We start from the raw sequence: 19,982 nt of genomic DNA on the forward strand, positions 1-19,982 counted from the left end.
AACCACCGCTCCAAAATTGACTGTGAAAGAAGACAAACTATTTTAGAGAAAGAAACGCAAATCCACCTCGCCCGAAGCATCTACATGGTGTCGATCGATCCGCGGGGCAAATTTATGTTAAGTCGGTTCGTCGTCTATCGCTGCACTGCGCAAGATGTTGCAATAGAGATCGCTCTCTCTCTCTCTCTCTCTCTCTCTCTCTCTCTCTCACTCGCTTTCTGTCTCGATTCTGGGCCTGCGATCGAACCGGATCGTTCGAAAGTTTCGTTCGCTCCGGTGTGCATCGTGCGCAGTCCGTTCGTTCGTCCGCCCGCGTCAGCCATGCCACGAGAAAGAAAGGGAGAGTTAGCAACGGCGTTCTGTTTTTCCAGTGCTGCTGCTTTTTCGTTTTCTATTCATTCATTTTGCTATCCCATCCAAGGTGATCCAGTAATCATACCACATGCCCGCGCCTCGGCTTCCCGCTTGTCACCAAAAGACCCCGCCGCTCGAGGGGCCAACTTGCGGTGTGTGGTGTGTGCACGGAGCGTGTATCATTTGCGTATGTGAATGCAGCGCCAGGCACGCCACAGCAGCTCGCGTCTGCTTCCTTCTCGTCTGGCGTCGCCAGGGCGCAGAGCCGCTGAGATTGCATTAGAAACAACGGCTCGACCCGGGCTCTGTTTTCTGTTATTTGCGCTTGGTGCTGTGTTTGTTTTTGCTGTACAACTGTGTTGTTGCTGGCTATTCGATTCATCCATACACCGAAAACAAAAAAAAAGCTCCACACGGCAGTGATTATGCCGAAAGCGGGGCTGGTTGTCAGCTCACGATCGTACCCCGATTGCTTTTGTGTACTGCATGGTGCCGCTAGCCCTTTAGCCAAAAGTGTTAGCGCACCCGGTGGGAACTCTTTTGCTAGAAACCACCACTATCAGTGTTGTCTCATGTGGCCCAGGGACTGACGTGTACTTTGGCGTAGCGTCACGACGACGCCAGCTTAGCACAGTAATCGAACAGGGTCTATGTTTTATCCACACCTTCCCCCCCTCATCATTCTAACTCTGAGCTAACGCCGCCACGTGTAGCAGCCAGCGTGGCCATATTGAAACCTTTTTTACGCTTAGGACGCACCAAGAAGCGTTTGACTAAAGCAAGAGGCGCCGCTGCTGGGGGGTTGTAGCGCTTATGATAATGAACCGGCGAAGAATTCACACGTCACACACCCGGAACAAGCGAAGGGAGAAATCGGGATGAAAAACGCTATTCATAAGTATGTTTCAAGGTTAGGGTGCTTTGGCAGAAACAAGTTCTGGCAGGAATCTTAAAGCCATTTCAGTGGCTTACGTGTTGTCACGTGGAGTGGAAGGAGAGCTGATGGAAGGAGGTATAACTTTATGGGATTATGATTTAGCTCAAATAAGAGATGTACAATCTGTTACCAAATAAAGATCAAAATACCTATGAAGTATAGGTAATGTGCTAGTTGGTAGCCTTTTAATCAATTATTGAGTTAAATCCAATCAGAAAATAGGTATTTTTGCTTTAAAAATTGAAATATCTGCAAAACCGCGAATCTCTGAGCAAGTATCGACAAATTAATGCTTTTTTTAAACTTCAATAGCTACACCATGTGCAACATCATTCATATTTTTGTCCATATTATTTCATGCAATCGTAAGATTTGTACCAATAGCAACGACCCACACACACAAAATTTCAATGCAAAGGTTACATTTCCAATCGCAACACCGATCAGGGAAATACCCTTAATTTCAGTATCTAATCAAATCAATTTTAGACCGCCCCACAACTCACCGAATGAATGTCAGCAAAGAAGAATGCACCAGTGCAAAGGTCCCGAACATTACCGGCTATGACTAAATGTCTGAATGAGAAATGCTCTAGCACGTAGCACGGCTAGATAGTGATCTTTTTAAATAACAAGTAAAAAAGCATCCAAACCAACCAGCTCAATAAGAACCGGTGAGCCCCTGCACCCGTGTGCTGGAACCGAGAGACTCCTTTTTTGGATCCAAACGAAGATCTCCGATTCATTGGGGTTGGGTTTTTCCAGCGCAAAACCATCCGATTGTACCCATACACCCCGTGACAGACCGAACAAGGAACCTGGGATCGTCTAATTAACCTCCTCGATGATGATGATGGCGATGGTGGCGGTGATGATGATGAAGGCGATGATGTTGCTGGTGCGCCTACCTAAACCTAAACGCTCACACACCACCGACGACCACGGTGTGTAGAAGGGGTGGCAAAAGCGACACAGTGCCGATCGATTTCACGGCTGTACGCGCAGCAACCCGCACCATGGCCGCCTGACAAAACCGTTACCGTTAGCACACCCTGATCGATTCCTTTCATAATTCACCGTTGCATTGCGGAACACCTTCACCAGCCGCACGACGACAACACGACGCCTGCCACGACACATTTGCCGGATGGTCTCCTCCGTACGCACCGGGCCGCACACTTCCTTCTAGGCCGCTCATCGTCAACTGTCAATTATCGTCATCCCAAACAAAATGCTACAAATTCGGTACAAAGAAGCTGAGCGCTTGGGTGTGGGTGAGTATATGTGTGTGTGTGTGTGTGTGTGTGTGTGTGTGTACGGCGTGTTGGCGAAAGGGGCACGGGCTTCTCACGATATTGCACCGCTGGATGGGCGGCCAGCTGGTGCGGGTATAAGGGCCATGTCATGCCACGCTATATGTCAAGTTCGTGCACGAGCCGGTACCCGTTGGCCACGGGCGCCTTGCGAAAGCCTGGTGTCTGCGGAAGATCGTGTGGCACCACCAACACTCCCGGTGTGCCGCTGTAATGGATGATCATTTTCGTGCTTGATTGCCGGTGCAGAGTGGGGGTTATAGCTTGGATGCCGCCTTCAAATCTAGCCTCTCCCAAAGCTCTCTATGCGAATCTAACAGCTTCAGAGACATCAGCAGTATTGGGAGTTCATTTGCACTGATTCATCGTCAAGTACTACTTCTGCAAGATACGACGACAATGTGTGTGCAAACGGTACTGAAACGCACACTAACTATTTGCTTGACTTAGCGACAACATGTTTCTAAAACACGAGGAAACGTCGACCTCATCCATCAATCCGAAAGTCGCTTGGAGTTCCCTTCCACCGACCGAACAGTGTCTACCATTCTGACCTCCAAGCCGCAATCCGGTAGAAAAAGGCGCGAGGCACGGTAATTAAAAAAAAAGAGAAACAACCGTTCAACCATTACTACATTCTCGACTCACTTGCGCCCTCCGACGACCACCAATCGTGTTGCCACGTTGCCATTCGGAATCGATTCCATTCGAATTGCCTCCCCCTTCTTTCGATCGCTCTATTCGGCTACCGGGTCTGGGCGGCGCACAAATTGACCCACTGCTGGTGTTGTTGGCTACTGCGCGGCAAAACGGTTGCAGAGGCTACCGAAACTACCGGGTGCTGGGAAGTTGGAATCCGGTACCGCTATCTACCGCTATCGCCGTCCGAACCGCCACGGCCCGCGCTGTCGAACCCCGCGTCAATTAAGTCGTATAACTGTACGCGTTGGAATTAGTATGCAATGCGAGCGGCGCGATTCTGACGCTCAGAGCCTGCGCCACCTTACTACCCTTGCGCCCTTAGAACATTGAATAACAATCGGTCGGAGGTTGATGGAATGGTTGGCCATATACTGATCACGGTGTGGCGGTGTAATTCCGAACTATCCGGATTGTGAGTCAATGTGCCGGCTAATCGGTTCGGAAATACAAGATGTCTGCTACAAGAATAGGACTAATTGTGCAGAACTGGAACCATTAAGCAACGGAGCGCTTTGAGGTGTCTGTATCTTTTCATCTACCGTTGCTCTTTGGTGTCTTTGGACAAATTGCAGATTACAGATTCTAGAAGGGCGTTCTCGTGATACAGTCGTCAACTCGAACGACTCAATAACATGACCGTCATGGGTTCAATCCTGAAATGGACCGTCGTTCCCCCGTAGCAAGGATTGGCTATCCGGGTGCGTGGTAATGAATTAAGTCTCGAAAGCCTGTATAGGCCGGCATGTCCGCGTAGGAGACGCCAAATAGAAGAAGAAGAAGATTCTAGATTTAACTGCAAATGTCGTGATCTTTTTAACGAATACCTTTCCATCAAAGGTGTACACTATATGCGGCGAAATGCCTCATCTTGAGCCTTGGAACTGTACATTAAATTCCTTAAATAAAGAAGTTTTAACTTTTGGAGCCATTCCGGGTGAAAGTAAAGCAGGATCTAAATAATCCAACTAAAATAAAGATGAAGAAGAAAGCGTCAGATATTCCTGCAGATGATGACTACCGGGCACTAAGATGTTCACATTGTTGCTGATAGCCCTATGATTTAAGGTTAGTCTAACTTTAAACTCACGCCAATTTACGCAGTAACCTTCAAATAACAAGAGTAGGCTAGTATAAGCAAGACGATTGACTGCATTCTACGTCGTTGAAGTTAACCTAGCCATTAGATTTGTAATTTATTGGTTTGTTTATGCTAGTTCCTTAGCAGTTAGGTTCTTAGTAGTGAATTATATCTTGCACCAGCCAGATGATTGTTTCGTGACACCATTCTTGGCAGTCTTATGGTACCACAAAAACAGTCCAAAACAGACCAACAGATGTATCATTTATGTCATATTTAAACCAATGGTACACCTGAATGCAACATAATAACTATTGCAATGAGCTATTGGAGGGCTTTTATTGCACGTAAATATCCCAGTACTTCTCGCCTATTCAAACCAGTTCTACCAACACTGTACCCAAACCACCCGTTGCTTGCACACAAGATTTTTGTATTCTTTGGCAGCCCCTAGGCAGTTAACGTTTGATAAATCGCACCAATTCTGTGCCCTGTTTTTCCTGACAAACTCTGGACACCCTCTCTCGACGGAGACTAATCGTCTCACCGGTGCGACAAATGTAACGCCGTGTTATTGGCCTTTGTTCTGGAGACGCATTCTGGTCCACGCGGGTGTCACTAGTAAAGGTATGCCCCGGTTGTTGTTTCGCAACTGCTGGTGTTTGCTATCCAATCTGCAGCAGCATGCGGAAGGTTAACGAGTCCCAGACCGGCCGGGTCTACGGTGCGCGAACGCGATGAAAGTAAACCCGGTGCCGTTGTTGTCGGGTCGTGTTTCTTTGCCGCGACGCACCGGGCACCGCCCGGCTGTGAACTCTTAGCCTTGAGTTGGAGCCGACCAACCCAAGCTTCCCCGCGACTCTATCGCACGGATACACCGGAATGAGAAACATTAATTTCCCACCGAATGCACACGCTGCCGGGTGAGTGTTGTTGCTGGCCGTAGGCAAGAATAATGTATGGCTTCTGCACCACAAACAGAACGGTCCCGTCGAGCGAACAAGCACACCATCACTGGAAGATGCATCCGAGCGGTGGATGCTGTGCGCACGATACATCGTACGATCGGGTCGTGTGCGCCACAGCAATTAATACACGCAGTGACATCAGCATCCACGCATCGCATGCGCATTTCCTTTCTCCTGCTGCGATCGGCAAACAGCATAACAAAGGTGCGCAGACCTTGCACTTTGAAGGATGGTCAAAGAGCGGGGTAAGGCTTGTAAACAAAGCCCCCCCCATTGGGGGAGGGGGAGGAACTGAAGATGCCTCAGGGTTGAGAGAAATCAAAGTAAATGAAACAAAAACAAACCAGCGACAGGTTTGTGTCAACAACGAACAACAACAAAAAAAGGTGCCAAATGCAAAGCACACATTACCCACCGATTGCACGTTTGCATAATCTCGCGAACTCGCCCATTCGCCAGCCGGTGGTGTGATAAACATGGACGACAGCAGCCACGAAACACACACGAAAAAAGAAGGCAACACAGACCCATACCGCAAAGAGCGGCCCGGGTATTACGACGGCTCGCTCTCTCGTTTGCATTCCACGATAGCAAATCACTTTCGTTTTAGATCATCGTGTTGGCGAGACGATGAGCGCGGCTTCTGGAGTGAATGAACCAGAGCGCGGCGCGAAATGGTGTACGCGGGGGAAATGGAAGAAGCGGCAGCATCGAAAGTAAGTGCATCTGCAAGTAAGTGCGATCGATCGAGCCGCACCGTATCCGCCCGCACGGCACAGCAATCGTGCCACCAGGATCCTGGCTTCGATTGCCATCCATTTGCGAATGTTCATTGTCATTAGCCGGCGCCGGCAGTACACTATGGGCCGGAACAGGACAGAAGGAATGGATGGATTTTATTGTATATAGTTTTTCAATCATGTATAGTGAAACAAATTTTAGTAAAAGGGATAAAGATAAAGGATGAATTTTTAATGGCAAACACCCTATTTCCATTTCAAGCGTTACGTTATTGATGGATGACGCGTAACTTGCACCAAACATGTAGTATTTGATCCTTCAATGTATGTACACCGAATAGAATTAATCGCTCATAAAGGCCTTTAATGCAAACCCTTCATTCGTTCAGCGTAAAATTTAAGCTTGGTTGAAACAAAACAATAAATAATAATCTGTTCGATGTATTCGATTGACAAGGACAAGTTAAAGAAAAATCCCCAAATTTCCTCCATATTATTTCATGCGTTATCTATAAACATAAAATAAACCTGCAATTCATGTTAATTTTCAATAATTCATAACCATCCAAGTCGATTGATTGGCTCATTTTTTGTATAAATTCTTAATTATTATTTAGCTACCACTACCAATACTAACCATTCCCATAGTGCTGTACAGTCAACGGTGTACCACGATCTCGTCGCATGTAATAGGCATGCAAAAGTTCCGTGCCTTGAGCGCATGTGAGCCGAGAGGCTTGTGAGCCAGGGGTAGACGAGTAGACGAAGGGGGTGGCTCTTTTTATGGTCGAGATCGTAACAGCCGCGCGCTGACCGGAGCTTCCTTCTCCGGTATTTTTAAACCTATTTGTAGCGCCACTTTGGTGCATCGTCGTAAAATAAAACTAAAAAATAAAATCCACAAATCCACTCTTCCACCAAACGTGCGCATAGCGGGCCGGCCGGCAGAGCACAATGAACATTATAACGTCCTCGAACGAAGAAGAAGGGGGGTTTGGTGAGGTTTGGGTATGGATTGCACTCCGAAATGGTGCTCCTCTCACCAACGCTTCTCGGTTGCCTTTTTCACCTTCGGCCAAAAATCGACAGCCCACCATTTCCTTGACATTTGCCGAATAATAAGCTGCCTTCCCGTCTGCCTGAGGTGTTGCGGACGGTGGCTTTTTATACCGTGTTTCCTTTTTGCTAGCCAATTTTTTGTTGTTCTTTTTTGCATTATTTTGCGGATGCGGATAACGGGTTTTCGGGCAAAGGTGTGAGAAATGCAGACAGGGAAAGGAGTGCACACACAGTACGATTGTTTTGCTCTGTAATATTTACATATTCACTCACCCAAATAGTTAGAGCAGACTGATAGAGCGAACAGCTTTAAAGTGTATTTGTAGTGCTTCCGTATTACCTTGAGCATTTGGTGTTTTGGTTTTAGTCGATAAAGAAACCTAAACCTCTTTAATAATAAAAAATAAAACACTCAATATTTATCCGTTCCTATTTTGATTATCTCTTTATTTTAAGCTTCTTTTGATTGGGGTTAATTTAAATGACCCGATTATTGTAACGATTTAAACTCGTTCTCATTGTCTAATATCCTTCCATTTTAATCAAGAATATAATGGACCGACTATCAACGCATTTATTCTTTGCTACCCTTTTACCGAACTAACCAATCCACCAGACCGGAGCGATGAAAAGAGATTAGACGCCTTTTGTCCAAAAATCTCCACCCTTTTCCGATTGCTTTGCTTTAGGGCAAACGGACAGGCAACTATCACCGTCCACGCCGTCATCTGTGAAATCTGTCCTGAGGGGAGCAGCCGTTTCACCCATGCACAGCAGCTTTCAATCATCGTTCAGACGACCTGCTCACTAGTGGGCCGAATGTCAATTAACGCTAACTTCCCTTTCCAAGGCGTCTCCATCAAAAGACCAGGACGTCGGGGGTCACTCTACTTTCTTCTCGCTTCACCAGAAGCACCTTCAATCTCCTGCCCAATGTGCCAGAGCTAGCCGATTCCCTACCCAAACTGTGCCCAATATGTGAACCACCGGGCAGCATGAATGTGTGATAACAACATTTGGCAACACCAAAGCCCCAAAATGTGTGGAAGAAAAAGGAACAGCACGAAAAAGCAAGCTCAAACACGCATCGGCTACAAACAGAGCGTAACTTATTTCATGGTCACTTGAAATGGGCTAATCATATGAGTTGTTTATATTTTTTTTCTTTTTCTGTTTTGTTTGACGGGGATGTGCGTGGATTGTGTGGATTTATTTGCTGCATGTCTGTATCCCCGTCAGCTTTAAATTGTTTTTTTTTTGAAGGTTTCGGTCTTTGGCTTAATAAATCTCCATCTCCATCTCTCTCACACTTCTTTCTCCAATCTGGCAGACGCCAGGCAATTGCGAAAGGGTGGGAAGGAGGTGTCCCGACCAATACCTTTAGCAGTGCAGGTCCAGAGGTATTAGAGGTGGTTGCCTTTTTCGGCAGGCCCGCAGAACGGTGCAAAACAATCGACGACCGAAACCAACTTCAATTCAAAATCCCACCTGGAACGTGTCAGGCAATATTTAACGGTTGACAGTTGCCTGCCCACGGAGCGCGCGGATGATTGCTGGGGGGCCGTGCACTACGCCTCAAACACTCTCCGCCATAAAAGGGCAGACGGTGACATTGTTTACCGTACCCACCGTGACGAAAGAAAGCCCGTCCAAACAGCCACACGCATTGGATGAAAGAATGCTGCTACGCGGTTGAAAAACAAATCGACCTGTTCTACTGGGTTTGGGGTGAGGAAGCTTACGCAGCAGAACTGAACAAAGTGTGCATGAGTCATTGTTTTCAAAATTTCATAACACTGCAGCCGCGTTTTGATCGCGTAAATCAAATGTAACACGCATGTTTCTTAGCTGCGCACGAGTAATTGAAAGAACTTTCTCAACCCCGAAAGCAGCGTCTAGGACTTCCTGCTGGTACCAGAACAATGCTTCGTTAGGTTCGGCTAACGCAAGACGCATCGAGAACGCAGTGGATGACGATTTTTGGAAGTACGTGCTCGTTAACCTCACTCACGATTTATGCTGCCAACGTGGCCAGAATGGCCGAGTGGAAAACTTTCTGTATGCGCTGCGCGACGAAAGGTTCGTCGCCTGCAAAAGTCGCGCAAGTCGTAGCGGGCGTTGAAGTCTTTTGTACATTATTTCTCCTACATTCACTTCAGCCGTCGCCGCCACCGTTTGCATCCTTCCATGCACGTGCCGCGAATGTGTAAAATGCTTTAACCATTTAGCCACGGCAGCATGGAGGAGAAAGACGATATGATGGTAATTTCGTTGCCACTTTATTTCTCTTAGCCGCGTGTTGTGATGTATGTGTGTGTGTTTCGATTTTGACCAGAGTTCATTCACATTTACCCTGACCGGATGAAACCGGTGTAGAAATGTAGCATTGTATTGAATGGAAAAATGGAGCTTTTTTGTTATGTTGAATTAAATGTTCTGTTTCAGACCGCATGAAACAACATGGCAGCATCATTTCAGCTTGTTTTTTTCTATTCTCGGGAGAGAAGATCGTGCAAATTGTGATCAATCGTAAAAAAACATGCACCGAAACTGTACCTCCCCAATTAAAGCGAGCATCGGGGAGGAAACATCCGGTAGCAAAGCATTCAACCGAACTCGGTCCGAATCGTATCCAGTAGCACCAGCTTATGACAAATGATCATTGATCCGCACCCCTTTCCCTTTGTCCCAATCTTGTGGAGCGATGACGCTCGGTTTCGCTCAGCTCCTGCAACGTTGCCCGCCTCGCCGGAGGACCTTTGGCGGAGGTGCGAGACCGCAGCCGGCGGCTTTCTCATCGTCACCGCGGTGAAATTATCGATGCAGCAAGGCTGCCCGCGCGCGAGAGAACCCCAGCCGCGAAAGAAAAGGGAAAGTTATTTATTATTTTACATTTTCACGTTCACCCGCAACACCGCACACAGCCGCCGTTGGGGATGATGATAAAAAAAAAATAAACGCACAAACAAACCAGCCACACTCACACACGTACAAAGAAACCCCCAAAGCGAAGCGACTTATTCGTGCAGACGTTCGGTGGCCAAAAGGTGCATGAACGGAGGACAATAACCACAGCCGTCGCCACAAACTGCCAACTTTCGAGCCAATACCCCACCCGCTCGCACGGGAGAAAGGGAAGCCGGGAGCTGTGGTTCGTTCAATCGCATCGTAGTGGGACCTCAGCCGCCCGGGCCCGGGTTGGTGTCAACAATGCGATGCGACGACAGCCAGCCGAACCATGATGGATGGCAGCTAAGAAAGAAAAAAAAATAACGGGTGCTACACAACAAAAGCTACAATCCCTTCTTTTTCTGACAATGCGGGCAAGATCGTCAATCAAGTGATAGCACAAAACTGAAACTGGACGGTAAGCATGGGGAAACAACCAACAGGATTGATTGATAACCGCTTCGATCATGATGATGATGATAATGTTAGCTGAAATATCATTCGTCTGTAAGAATGCTTACGGCAGCATTACCGTTCAGAAAACACTGGATTTCAACGGCTTTTGAACATACGAATACATGTTTTCAATTTTAAAAAATCATCAATATCAATTATTAATTAACCCATAACCAACTTCAAAAGAATCATCAGAAATGAAACTTTCAAGCTTTTTCTGGCAAAAAGCACAATAATCATTTGAATTGTACACCTTAACACCAACAATTAATTGTACACCTTGTACATCAACAGAAATTTGAATTGTGTACCTTATAATTGCCTTCAATCTGTCTAAGGGGCCTTTCACGATACTAGTCAGCATTTTACATGGAGTTTGACAGTTGGCGGCTGAAATCATGTCAACACTTCTTACAAAACCACACACAAAACTCTGCGATTTTCAGCCTAGATTATTTCAGCCTCAAAGTTAGATGCACCTTGGGATGAGCCCGCATGTATATTAATCCACCTTGACAGCTGCTCGAGAACTGCTATACAATGTAAACAGCTGATAGGCTGTAATTTCAGCCTACGGTCTTAAAGAGAGAAAAGGGTCCTAAATTGGTTTCTGCTGGATCTTGAGGAACGACTTGGATACTATTTTCAAATGTTTTAAAGTGTGGGTTCGTCGCTTATTGTGATCTTTTGATTATAATAAATTTAATTTCCTATTTGTATGGTTCTTTTATGCTGCTGTCATATATTCGTGCAAGTTCATACAATACAATGAAATAAAACCAATGACTTACAGTCAAAAAATTTATTCCTCAGAGACAAAAATGGTAACATACTTTCAAAACTTGGTGCCTTACAGACAAAAATATGTAAGTTAGTGCTAAAATCATGTGCCAACGACTGTATGAAACTAAAATGCACTCATTAAGACGCTGTATTTCGACGTGGTCCTCTTACTGAGCTTTTAAAAAATGAACAAAACCTCAAGAGATCATGATGGCATGCTTTCTCGAAACAAATGCTGCATTTGTATTTCATGTGCTACTAACAGCATCTTCAAGTCAAAACCAATCAACCCATTTGAATTATTTCATACTGGTACAGGGGATTTCTTAAACACCAATGGCAGATATTCACAAACACACATTCCCAATCAACAATTTCAGAGAAATCATAAAGGTTCTGACTCAGCGGAATTTCTCGCCGACCTGGGCGCATGGGCCACATTTCATTGGCCGTACCGCAGCCACAAGTAATCGTCGCGGAGGGGGAGTCGTCACCGTGCCCGCGCCGTCATCATCCCGGTGCGCACTCGGGGTGCCGGTTTCGTTCCGCTGCCAGTAGTGGAAATCCTTGGCATCAATTTGGTTTTTAGAATAAAGTTCTGCGCGCAGGCGCAGGCTGACTGGGTGTAAGCATCCTCCGCGTGCATGCGTGCGCGTAATGCAAACGCCAAAGCCCAGCGCATCGAACCCTTAGTCACCCATCGCTATTTCTGTCGGCGTGTGAATCATTGGCATGCGTTGACACCGTTTCGGGGGTTGGAAAATTTACCGACTAGCACTACAAACGTGGTGAAAATCCCAAAAGCTCAAGGATGCAAACTGATAAACGATGGCAGAAGGATTGAACTGCCGGCGATTCAAGGTTTACCGGTATCGATTGTGCCCATCCAGTTGCAGTGCGTACGTAGAACCGAAAGTGGAACTGATGCGTTGGAATTTCCACCCCTCCCCCTCCTTTATGCCCATCTTGTTCGACCTTGTCATGCGTTGCGTTGCGGGCCGGCATTCGGATTGTAAACGATACCGGTTATCACCTGGGGCGATGGTGGAAATCACAGTCATACGTTATGACACGCTGCATCAGTTGTTGATGCTGATTGCCAGCATCGAAAGTAGTCCACCCCGGCATCGGTGTACTGCTGTTAAAGATCCTCACAATTTCAACATTAGGCGTAAACACCTGTCCTTGCGATCCTTTTTATGCAACCAGTCCCGATCTGCTTCCTGTTTCTGGCCAAACTCCGTTCTCCTCTGTGTGCCCTGCGTCCTTCCGCTCAACTGGATTTCGAACCGTGCGGTGCTCCAGTTGTTGGCCTTGATCTTTATTTTGCGGACCGTGGCGGGAAGCCACTCTGCGGCGAATAGCGCGCGGGAAGCCAAAAAGACGGACGACTTTTCAACACGCGCTCCGCACGCCCGGTTGTTTTTAGCCGGCACGCCTTGGGATGCGTCGGAGGCGTCGTTCCCCATTGCGAACCGTCCTGGACAAAGGGGCGGGTGGAATATACAGACGTGGTTTCAGACATGGTATTTGTGGTGCTGCTGCTGCTGCTGTTTGCGTTGAATTCATATTTTACGAAATTCTTGAATAAATTTCATGAATCATCCGATATGCATACATTAGGAGCCGTTATCAGTGCAAAGCTATAAACACACATACACACACATCCCTACACACGTTGGGAGGACGAGACAGGCAAAAAATAACAACAACAAAATAAGTCACCCATAAATAGATAGGCAGGAAAGAGGACGGAGCTGCTACCGTGCGGCATAAAGGCACGGCTATCAAATCGAGATAACCGTAAAACCTGGCTCGAAACCCGCTTCAGAAGATGCGCTCGCTTCACATTTGGGAGTGGTTGCTATGCTGGCGAAATGTTAAGCAAAACAAAACAAAAAACTTTGCAAAAAAAACACACGCGCCCAATGTTGCAAACTAGGCGAGGCCGGGGCATGCAGCATTGGAACAAAGTCTTTTTAGCACGGCGGCTAGTGTTGCAATTATTTCTGGCAGTGGTGGCACAGAGACAGGACCGACCGAAGTAAAGGTGTCATGATTTAGGATTTCGGTTTTTCATAAGCGCGCTGCCATTTGACCGCCCAATTTGTGCGGTGACAGGCGCATTGATTGAATTGACTTGTTAGGAAATGTGTTGAATATTCATTTCTCGAGATGGGTTATTTTTATGTTACCTAGATGGTACTAGACCCCGTAGTAGATGAGGATGAGAAAGCGAGAGAATAAATGAAAAACAGGTTAGACGTATGGATGTAAAATTTACTTGAAACTTGTACATGGATCTAAAAATAAATGGCTTTAAATGAGTCCACCAGACACATGTGTGAAAACAAGATTCGTCAATCTGTTTGCGTGCACATACCACGGATCTTCGTCGGATGTAATTATCGTAATTTAAGCAAATTAATCAAATCAATGCGGGTTTCAGTAGTATTGCTATTGGAATATTGCTATTGGATTGCTCGAAAAAGATTCACCAAAAGCTGATTGACTACCACTACGTCAGTGAAAAAGCATGTTTAACAGATATTTTCTGGCAGAATATGGGTTGTGAAAACGCGGGTACTAAGAGGCTGCAAATTGTATGTCAAAACGATCAGTTTTACAAGCAAAAATTCTCGGCATTGAACAAAAAATTTGAATTTGAGAGAATAAGAAGATTTTTTGAGAAAAAAAACATGAAACACAAACATTTAGATAACACACAAAGAAACAAAAACTAGGATCTACCCAAAAAAATAATGAAGTGGAATGTGTGGGGCAGATCAAGAGGTTGCTTATTTAAGAAATCGCCTTTTTTATTGCAGGAATTTACAGAAGACTTTAAAACATCATACTAGAGTAAAAACAGAAAGCACAGTGCATGTTGTTGAAGTCGTTCAAACTTATCTATTGGTTGGTTTTCGTAATATTTTGGGCTCGAATCACGATGTATTCATCGCATCCCATAGATTTGCTGGATCGTTCTCACAATTTATTGGAGTCGTCCCATTGTAAATCAATACAAATGAACCAAAAAATCTGAGAAACGCCCAACACATTGTGGGAATGATCGAAAAGCCTCTGGTAGGCCTGTGAGATCCATGAATAGAACACGCATATTACGTAAGTTCTTAAACAATTGTTTACATTTGCTTCTTCTTGGCAAAAGACATTTTTTGCAAGATTAAAATATTAGTCATTTAGTCGATTGATACCAAACGAATGTGAAGGAACCAGAATGGCCCTGTAGGAATACCAAAAATCAATTCCATTAATTTCATTTTTTAATTAAATCTCTTAGCTACAGTTCCCTTTCCTTTCTTCGGTCGTCGTGAAAAGCAAATCATTGCAAATGCCATAACGACAAGACAAAAAATATGATTTTTTTGTCAGTTAACCCTATCTTGTTTAACAAACTTTCTTCCACATTATCAATCTTAGTGTCCTATGAGTTCCTGGACAAAATTTGACACCTCTACCAGTTGGACTCTAACCACGATGGGCAAAAAAGTGAAGCAGCTTTGCTTAGAAGCGTGTGCGATATCCTGTATCGTCTAATACGGACTCCGTAGATCAGCTTGTAGACGTCGTATAAGCCTGTTTCGGCATCTAGAACATCTTGGCACTATTAGACAACTCTGAGCACCGAAAGAAGACCCGGTACCGAATGGCCGACAACCCCGAGCGGCTTCAAAGGAATCGGCTGAAAATGAAGACCGAGAGACAGAATACAGGCTACATCGACTGCGTTTTAGCTAGGCCGGGAAGTCGATGCAACTCTCCAAACAGTTAAATAGTACGTGGAATGTTAAGAGTGGGTAATCCGACAGGAAGCAGCACGCGCACAGTAGCATAATCATCCGTTCTTAATTTAATTGTTTAGCAGCGACGGTACAGTGACTCGTACGATAACACTCATTTGATCCGCCGGTGCATTACAAAACCGTGCACCGTGCAGCATCGCGCATACAATCTAATGAGGCTCAGGTTGCGCGTCATGCTACCTACCGGTTCCACGTGGTGGTAGTGGTGGTTGGATGTGCGCGTTATGCGTTATGATTGAGTCCGCCACATTTATGCAAGATGGATGTTTGCAATTAAAGTCCGACCAAATTGATATGCTAAAAGCTAGGCATTTCAATTATCACCGGTGCCTGCAATCTGCACACAAAGTCATCCCACACCCGTCGCACTCATCTTGCCTTCTTATCCACCCTGCTTCTCGCTGCAATTAAGCACCCTTTCGCGCTCAAAAGCTCACGCGCGCGCCCGAGAGAGAGAGAGAAAGAGAGAGAGAAATGGAAAGAAAATAGAAGAATTAAGAAAATAAGTGGCCACCAACACTAACGCCACAACCGCACCTGCCTAGGTACTGACAGACTTATGTTTCCTTGTTGTTTTTGTTGTTTTGTTTTTCTTTCGCCTGTCTTTTTATCACTCGCAAGGCAAAGGCACGCAATACTGCACACACACACACACACAATACATGCGGACGTGTGCATTGATAAGACCAACCGGTCCGAACGCCGGGGCAACCTTACGCAACCCCGAGCCCGCTGGGAAACGCAATGCCCCCTCCAAGGGAGGCATAGTTCATGCGGCTCGTTCGCATGCGGCTCGCACTGGCTACGGTCAGGAAGTGGTGGTAATGTCTCACACGGCACGCCACGGATGGTCAGGTTACTCAATACGGCATTAATTGCTACCCACACGATGCAAATCAGATTTTCTCATCGCCCAGCACGGGAGGGAGGACACGATGCCAAACTTCCTACCGTGGTTGTTTTTTCGACCCCGTCAAGAGAGGATGGCCCACACGGCCCAACCAACCAGCACGCGCCTGCTCCCCGGGGCTGCTCTGCTGCTGCTTCGTTTAGGTGAGTGCGCACCACAAACACACGTCCGGGGATCCGGATCGGTGCCGAGCGAGATGCACCGCCGATCGAAATCGATCTCGGTGACCGATCTCGCGCCTGAACAGGATGCGCGCGCGAGCGAGCGGTTTATGTAATGTGGAAATCGTGATGGTTTCGAATAATCACGAATTAATCACGGGCAGTTTTGAGCGGCAGGAAGAAAAAAAACGGAAAGGAAGAGAAGCAGATAAGACGGGGAGAGAAGGAAGGTAGAAAAGGGAGGGAAAAAGCATGCCAATCTGCATTCCAATGGTCAGCGGACGTCGGTGCAATTGTACAAAATATTCATTCCATTTCTGTCGGGGTTCGTCGCTGTCCCGGTATTGAAGTCTTTTGAACAGACTTTATACGAAACGTTTCAAATGTTTATATGTGGCTGTGCATTGCATAATGCGACGTAATAGCATTAAATTCAACCTTAAAACACTGTATTAGAATCCTCCGATGTAAATCGTGTCTGTGAGCACTCAGTTCATTTAAACCTTGTACCGATTCCTACACATTAACATTTGCATACTGGCGATAACCATCGTAATATTTACCTCAATAGCCTGTGGCAATGAACTGGATTAACATGCTGTTCCAAAAAAAAAAAACTTTCCCTGTAGCAATGTAGCAATTTCGCATCTCGACGAACTTGCGCGAGGGGAACGCAACAAAGCCGTAACTCGAGATGACATCAGTTTGTTGGTGGCGCAGAGCGACTGTCGAAACTAACAATAGCCACCAGCGCAGCAGTACCCATTTTCGGTTCCTCCAAATGACCTCAAATTGAACCCATTTACCCAAAAAATTGCGTGTGAGCTTCGCCGCCTTTTCTGTCTTCGTCCTCCAAGCGTCCCAAGCGTCCCTGTCAGCTCCTCTCCTGATGCGCACCCTTTGACAGGGTGAAACCAGCCGGGAAGCTGTTTCGCGTTGATATTTTTAGCCTGCAGTTCATCTGCATTTTATGGTCACTAATGTGTGTCTCGGTTTTGCGACAGGTTCGATCGATCGATCGATTGGCGGGTGGGTAAGGTGCGTGTAAGGGGAAACAAGTCAACAAAAAAAAAGGAACAGTTGTCCCCGTTCCGAATGCGAACGAACTGAGAGCAGTTTTCGCTTCAGACGATACATTGTGAAAGACTTGTATGCATATTAAGGTTCCACAGGATATTCCAAACTTTGCTCTCATCAAACGATAGAACAGGAAAATCCCAATGCGTTGTTACTTCAAAAATAACTTCACAACTTGAAAGTTCCAACATTCGCGGACAGAGTCAATAATCGATTTGTTACGTGGCAGGAAAAAAATAAGGGGAAAATATCCTGTCACGAATCGAGTGACTTGTCTTGCCTCAGTCAACCCGTTCCCGTTGTTGCTTCATAATGATTTTGCACAGCAAAAACAAAACAAAAAAAAGTGGAATAACTCCAACCCATAAGCTGAATACGCGCGCACAGACGAAGAAGCTCACCTGCCGTTGATTATGCAATCGCTCATATTCCAGCCAAATCTGTTTGAGTGTTAATTGTGCGATCTCGAAAAGTTTTCAACGAATGCACAATCGATTAAAGTTTATTCCACAAGGCCACATCACTTACATCATGCCTGGAATTCCCACAATTCTATCTGGCGTCCGTTCTGAAGACGCTTACGTTCCTCTTTATTGGCCACTTACTCTTGAGATGGCTGCGGATAAATGCGGTTAGGGTAGAGGTGGTTGGAGGCTACCCTGTTGTCACAATTTTTGAACGATTGATTCGCTTGAGGGCACTCATCAAGAAGCTTTTGCATTCTCCCACCCACCGCGCAATCGTACACACTCTGTGCCACTCACTGTGCCACCGAAACCGATCGTACACTCACGCAACCTCACGACCTCAGATAGACTCCCTCCTCCCCTCCTACCACCCTTCAACCGTGTGCACCACCGTTGATCAAGCGTGTTCGTACTGCTTTATTTTACTTAAAGCGGAAAAGAAAGCTCGTAAAATTTTGCCACAGGAACTGTTGGTGTGGGCAGCACAATAAATAAGAATGTTTAGCTGCAAGGATTGGAAAGTGAGCTTACGGTTGCTTCCGTGCCTGTTACACTGGTAACGATGAATTTGGCAACCGCTGACCTTTTTTTCTAAATTGACACCATATATAAATCGTTTGTTGATGTTAGACGTTGAGGTAGAATTTAAAAATGTAATTTCAGACAATTTTACTGAGCATACATATAAAAGTAGAACAAATCCAAATAACTGCAAATAGCCAATTAGTAAAAACAAACGCAACAAATAACATACAAATAAAAGCTAACAAAAGTAAAATTACAAATCAGATTGACTAAAAAAAACAAAACTTAAATAAGACGTTGATTATTTTCCAAGTACTTAAGAAGGTTAATTACAAAAAAAGCAAAAGACTATATTTCGTAACTGACAATGTAAGATACAGTTGTTGCAGCTAATTATTGACTCTAACTCGCCTATTTTTGTCCCGAAGGCACTAATTTTTGATCGCGTGTCACAATTTCTGCCTCTATAACATCCATTTTTCACTGTGAGCCAATCGCTTTATTCACAAAATGTAACGTAATGTCTGAATACCGTGTAGTATAATGTAACGTAATGTCTGCACAAAATTGATGCCTTAGAGCCCACATTTGGTTGGTTGGTAAGGCAAGATTTTAACGGTTTCAGATCAGCGATCGGCAAAGTAAGGCTCGCGAACCGCAGTGTGGCTTTTTGATAACAAAGTAGCGGATCTTAACAGATCGAATATTTCATAGAACTTTAACACATTTTTGCTCTTGGGTGAACAGTTTGATTTTTCGCGTGAAACTTCGAACATTTTGGTAGAATTTGACTCTTTCGGTCGCAAAGTTTGCCGATCGCTGGTTTAGAACAGTCAATCGAATTAAAAGCTTATATAGTAAAATAGAAGAAGGTGCTTCAATTATACAATTCTTCAATTCTAATTAAACGATAAATCACGAGCCAGTATATAGTATTCTAATATGTTTTTAAACAAGGAAACTAAAGACAACTAATGCCCCCACCTGTCTAGATCTATCAGTGTTTCTTCCGGCGTACCCCAGGGCAACAGCCTAAGGCCTGTATTGTTACTACTCTACATAAATGACATGTGCAGGGTACTTCGGGAAAATAGTTGCCTACTCTACACAGATGATACCAGAATCTGTCGTCAAATCCGTTAGCCAGAGAACCCTCTTCGAGTATCCTGTAAGCCACCCTGACTGAGTTTATCTCCTGGTACAAGCTTAACGCACTAAGCATCTACCTCGATAAATGCGCCATAATCTCATTCAGCCTCTCAATAATTCCAGCGCTGTTTGATTATACGCTTGACGGTCAGAACCTCGCAAAAGTGTACTGTGTCAAGGATCTAGGCGTCCTGCTCCCAGGAACCGATTCAGCAAATAGTTGCTAATAGCAATCGAGTACATGGTTCGGTCATAAGTATAACGCGTAAGCCTCGTGATCCTATGCACTTCAAGTCACTGTTCTGCACACTTAACAGACCTGGCTGTTAGAATACACTAGCATCTGCTAGGGCCCTTGTGCGGCTAGAGTCTATCCAACGGAAGGCAATGCGCTTCACCCTCCGTGATTGACCGCAACGTCTGGAATACAGGAGGACTAGGTGTTTGCTACTTGCGATACCGCTCTTCATCGATCGTATTGAACACGCCCGGCTGGCATTTATCACCAGAATCTTAGACGGAACCAT

The sequence above is a fragment of the Anopheles arabiensis genome, chromosome 3, assembly GCF_016920715.1.
Source record: "Anopheles arabiensis isolate DONGOLA chromosome 3, AaraD3, whole genome shotgun sequence".
NCBI lineage: Eukaryota > Metazoa > Arthropoda > Insecta > Diptera > Culicidae > Anopheles > Anopheles arabiensis.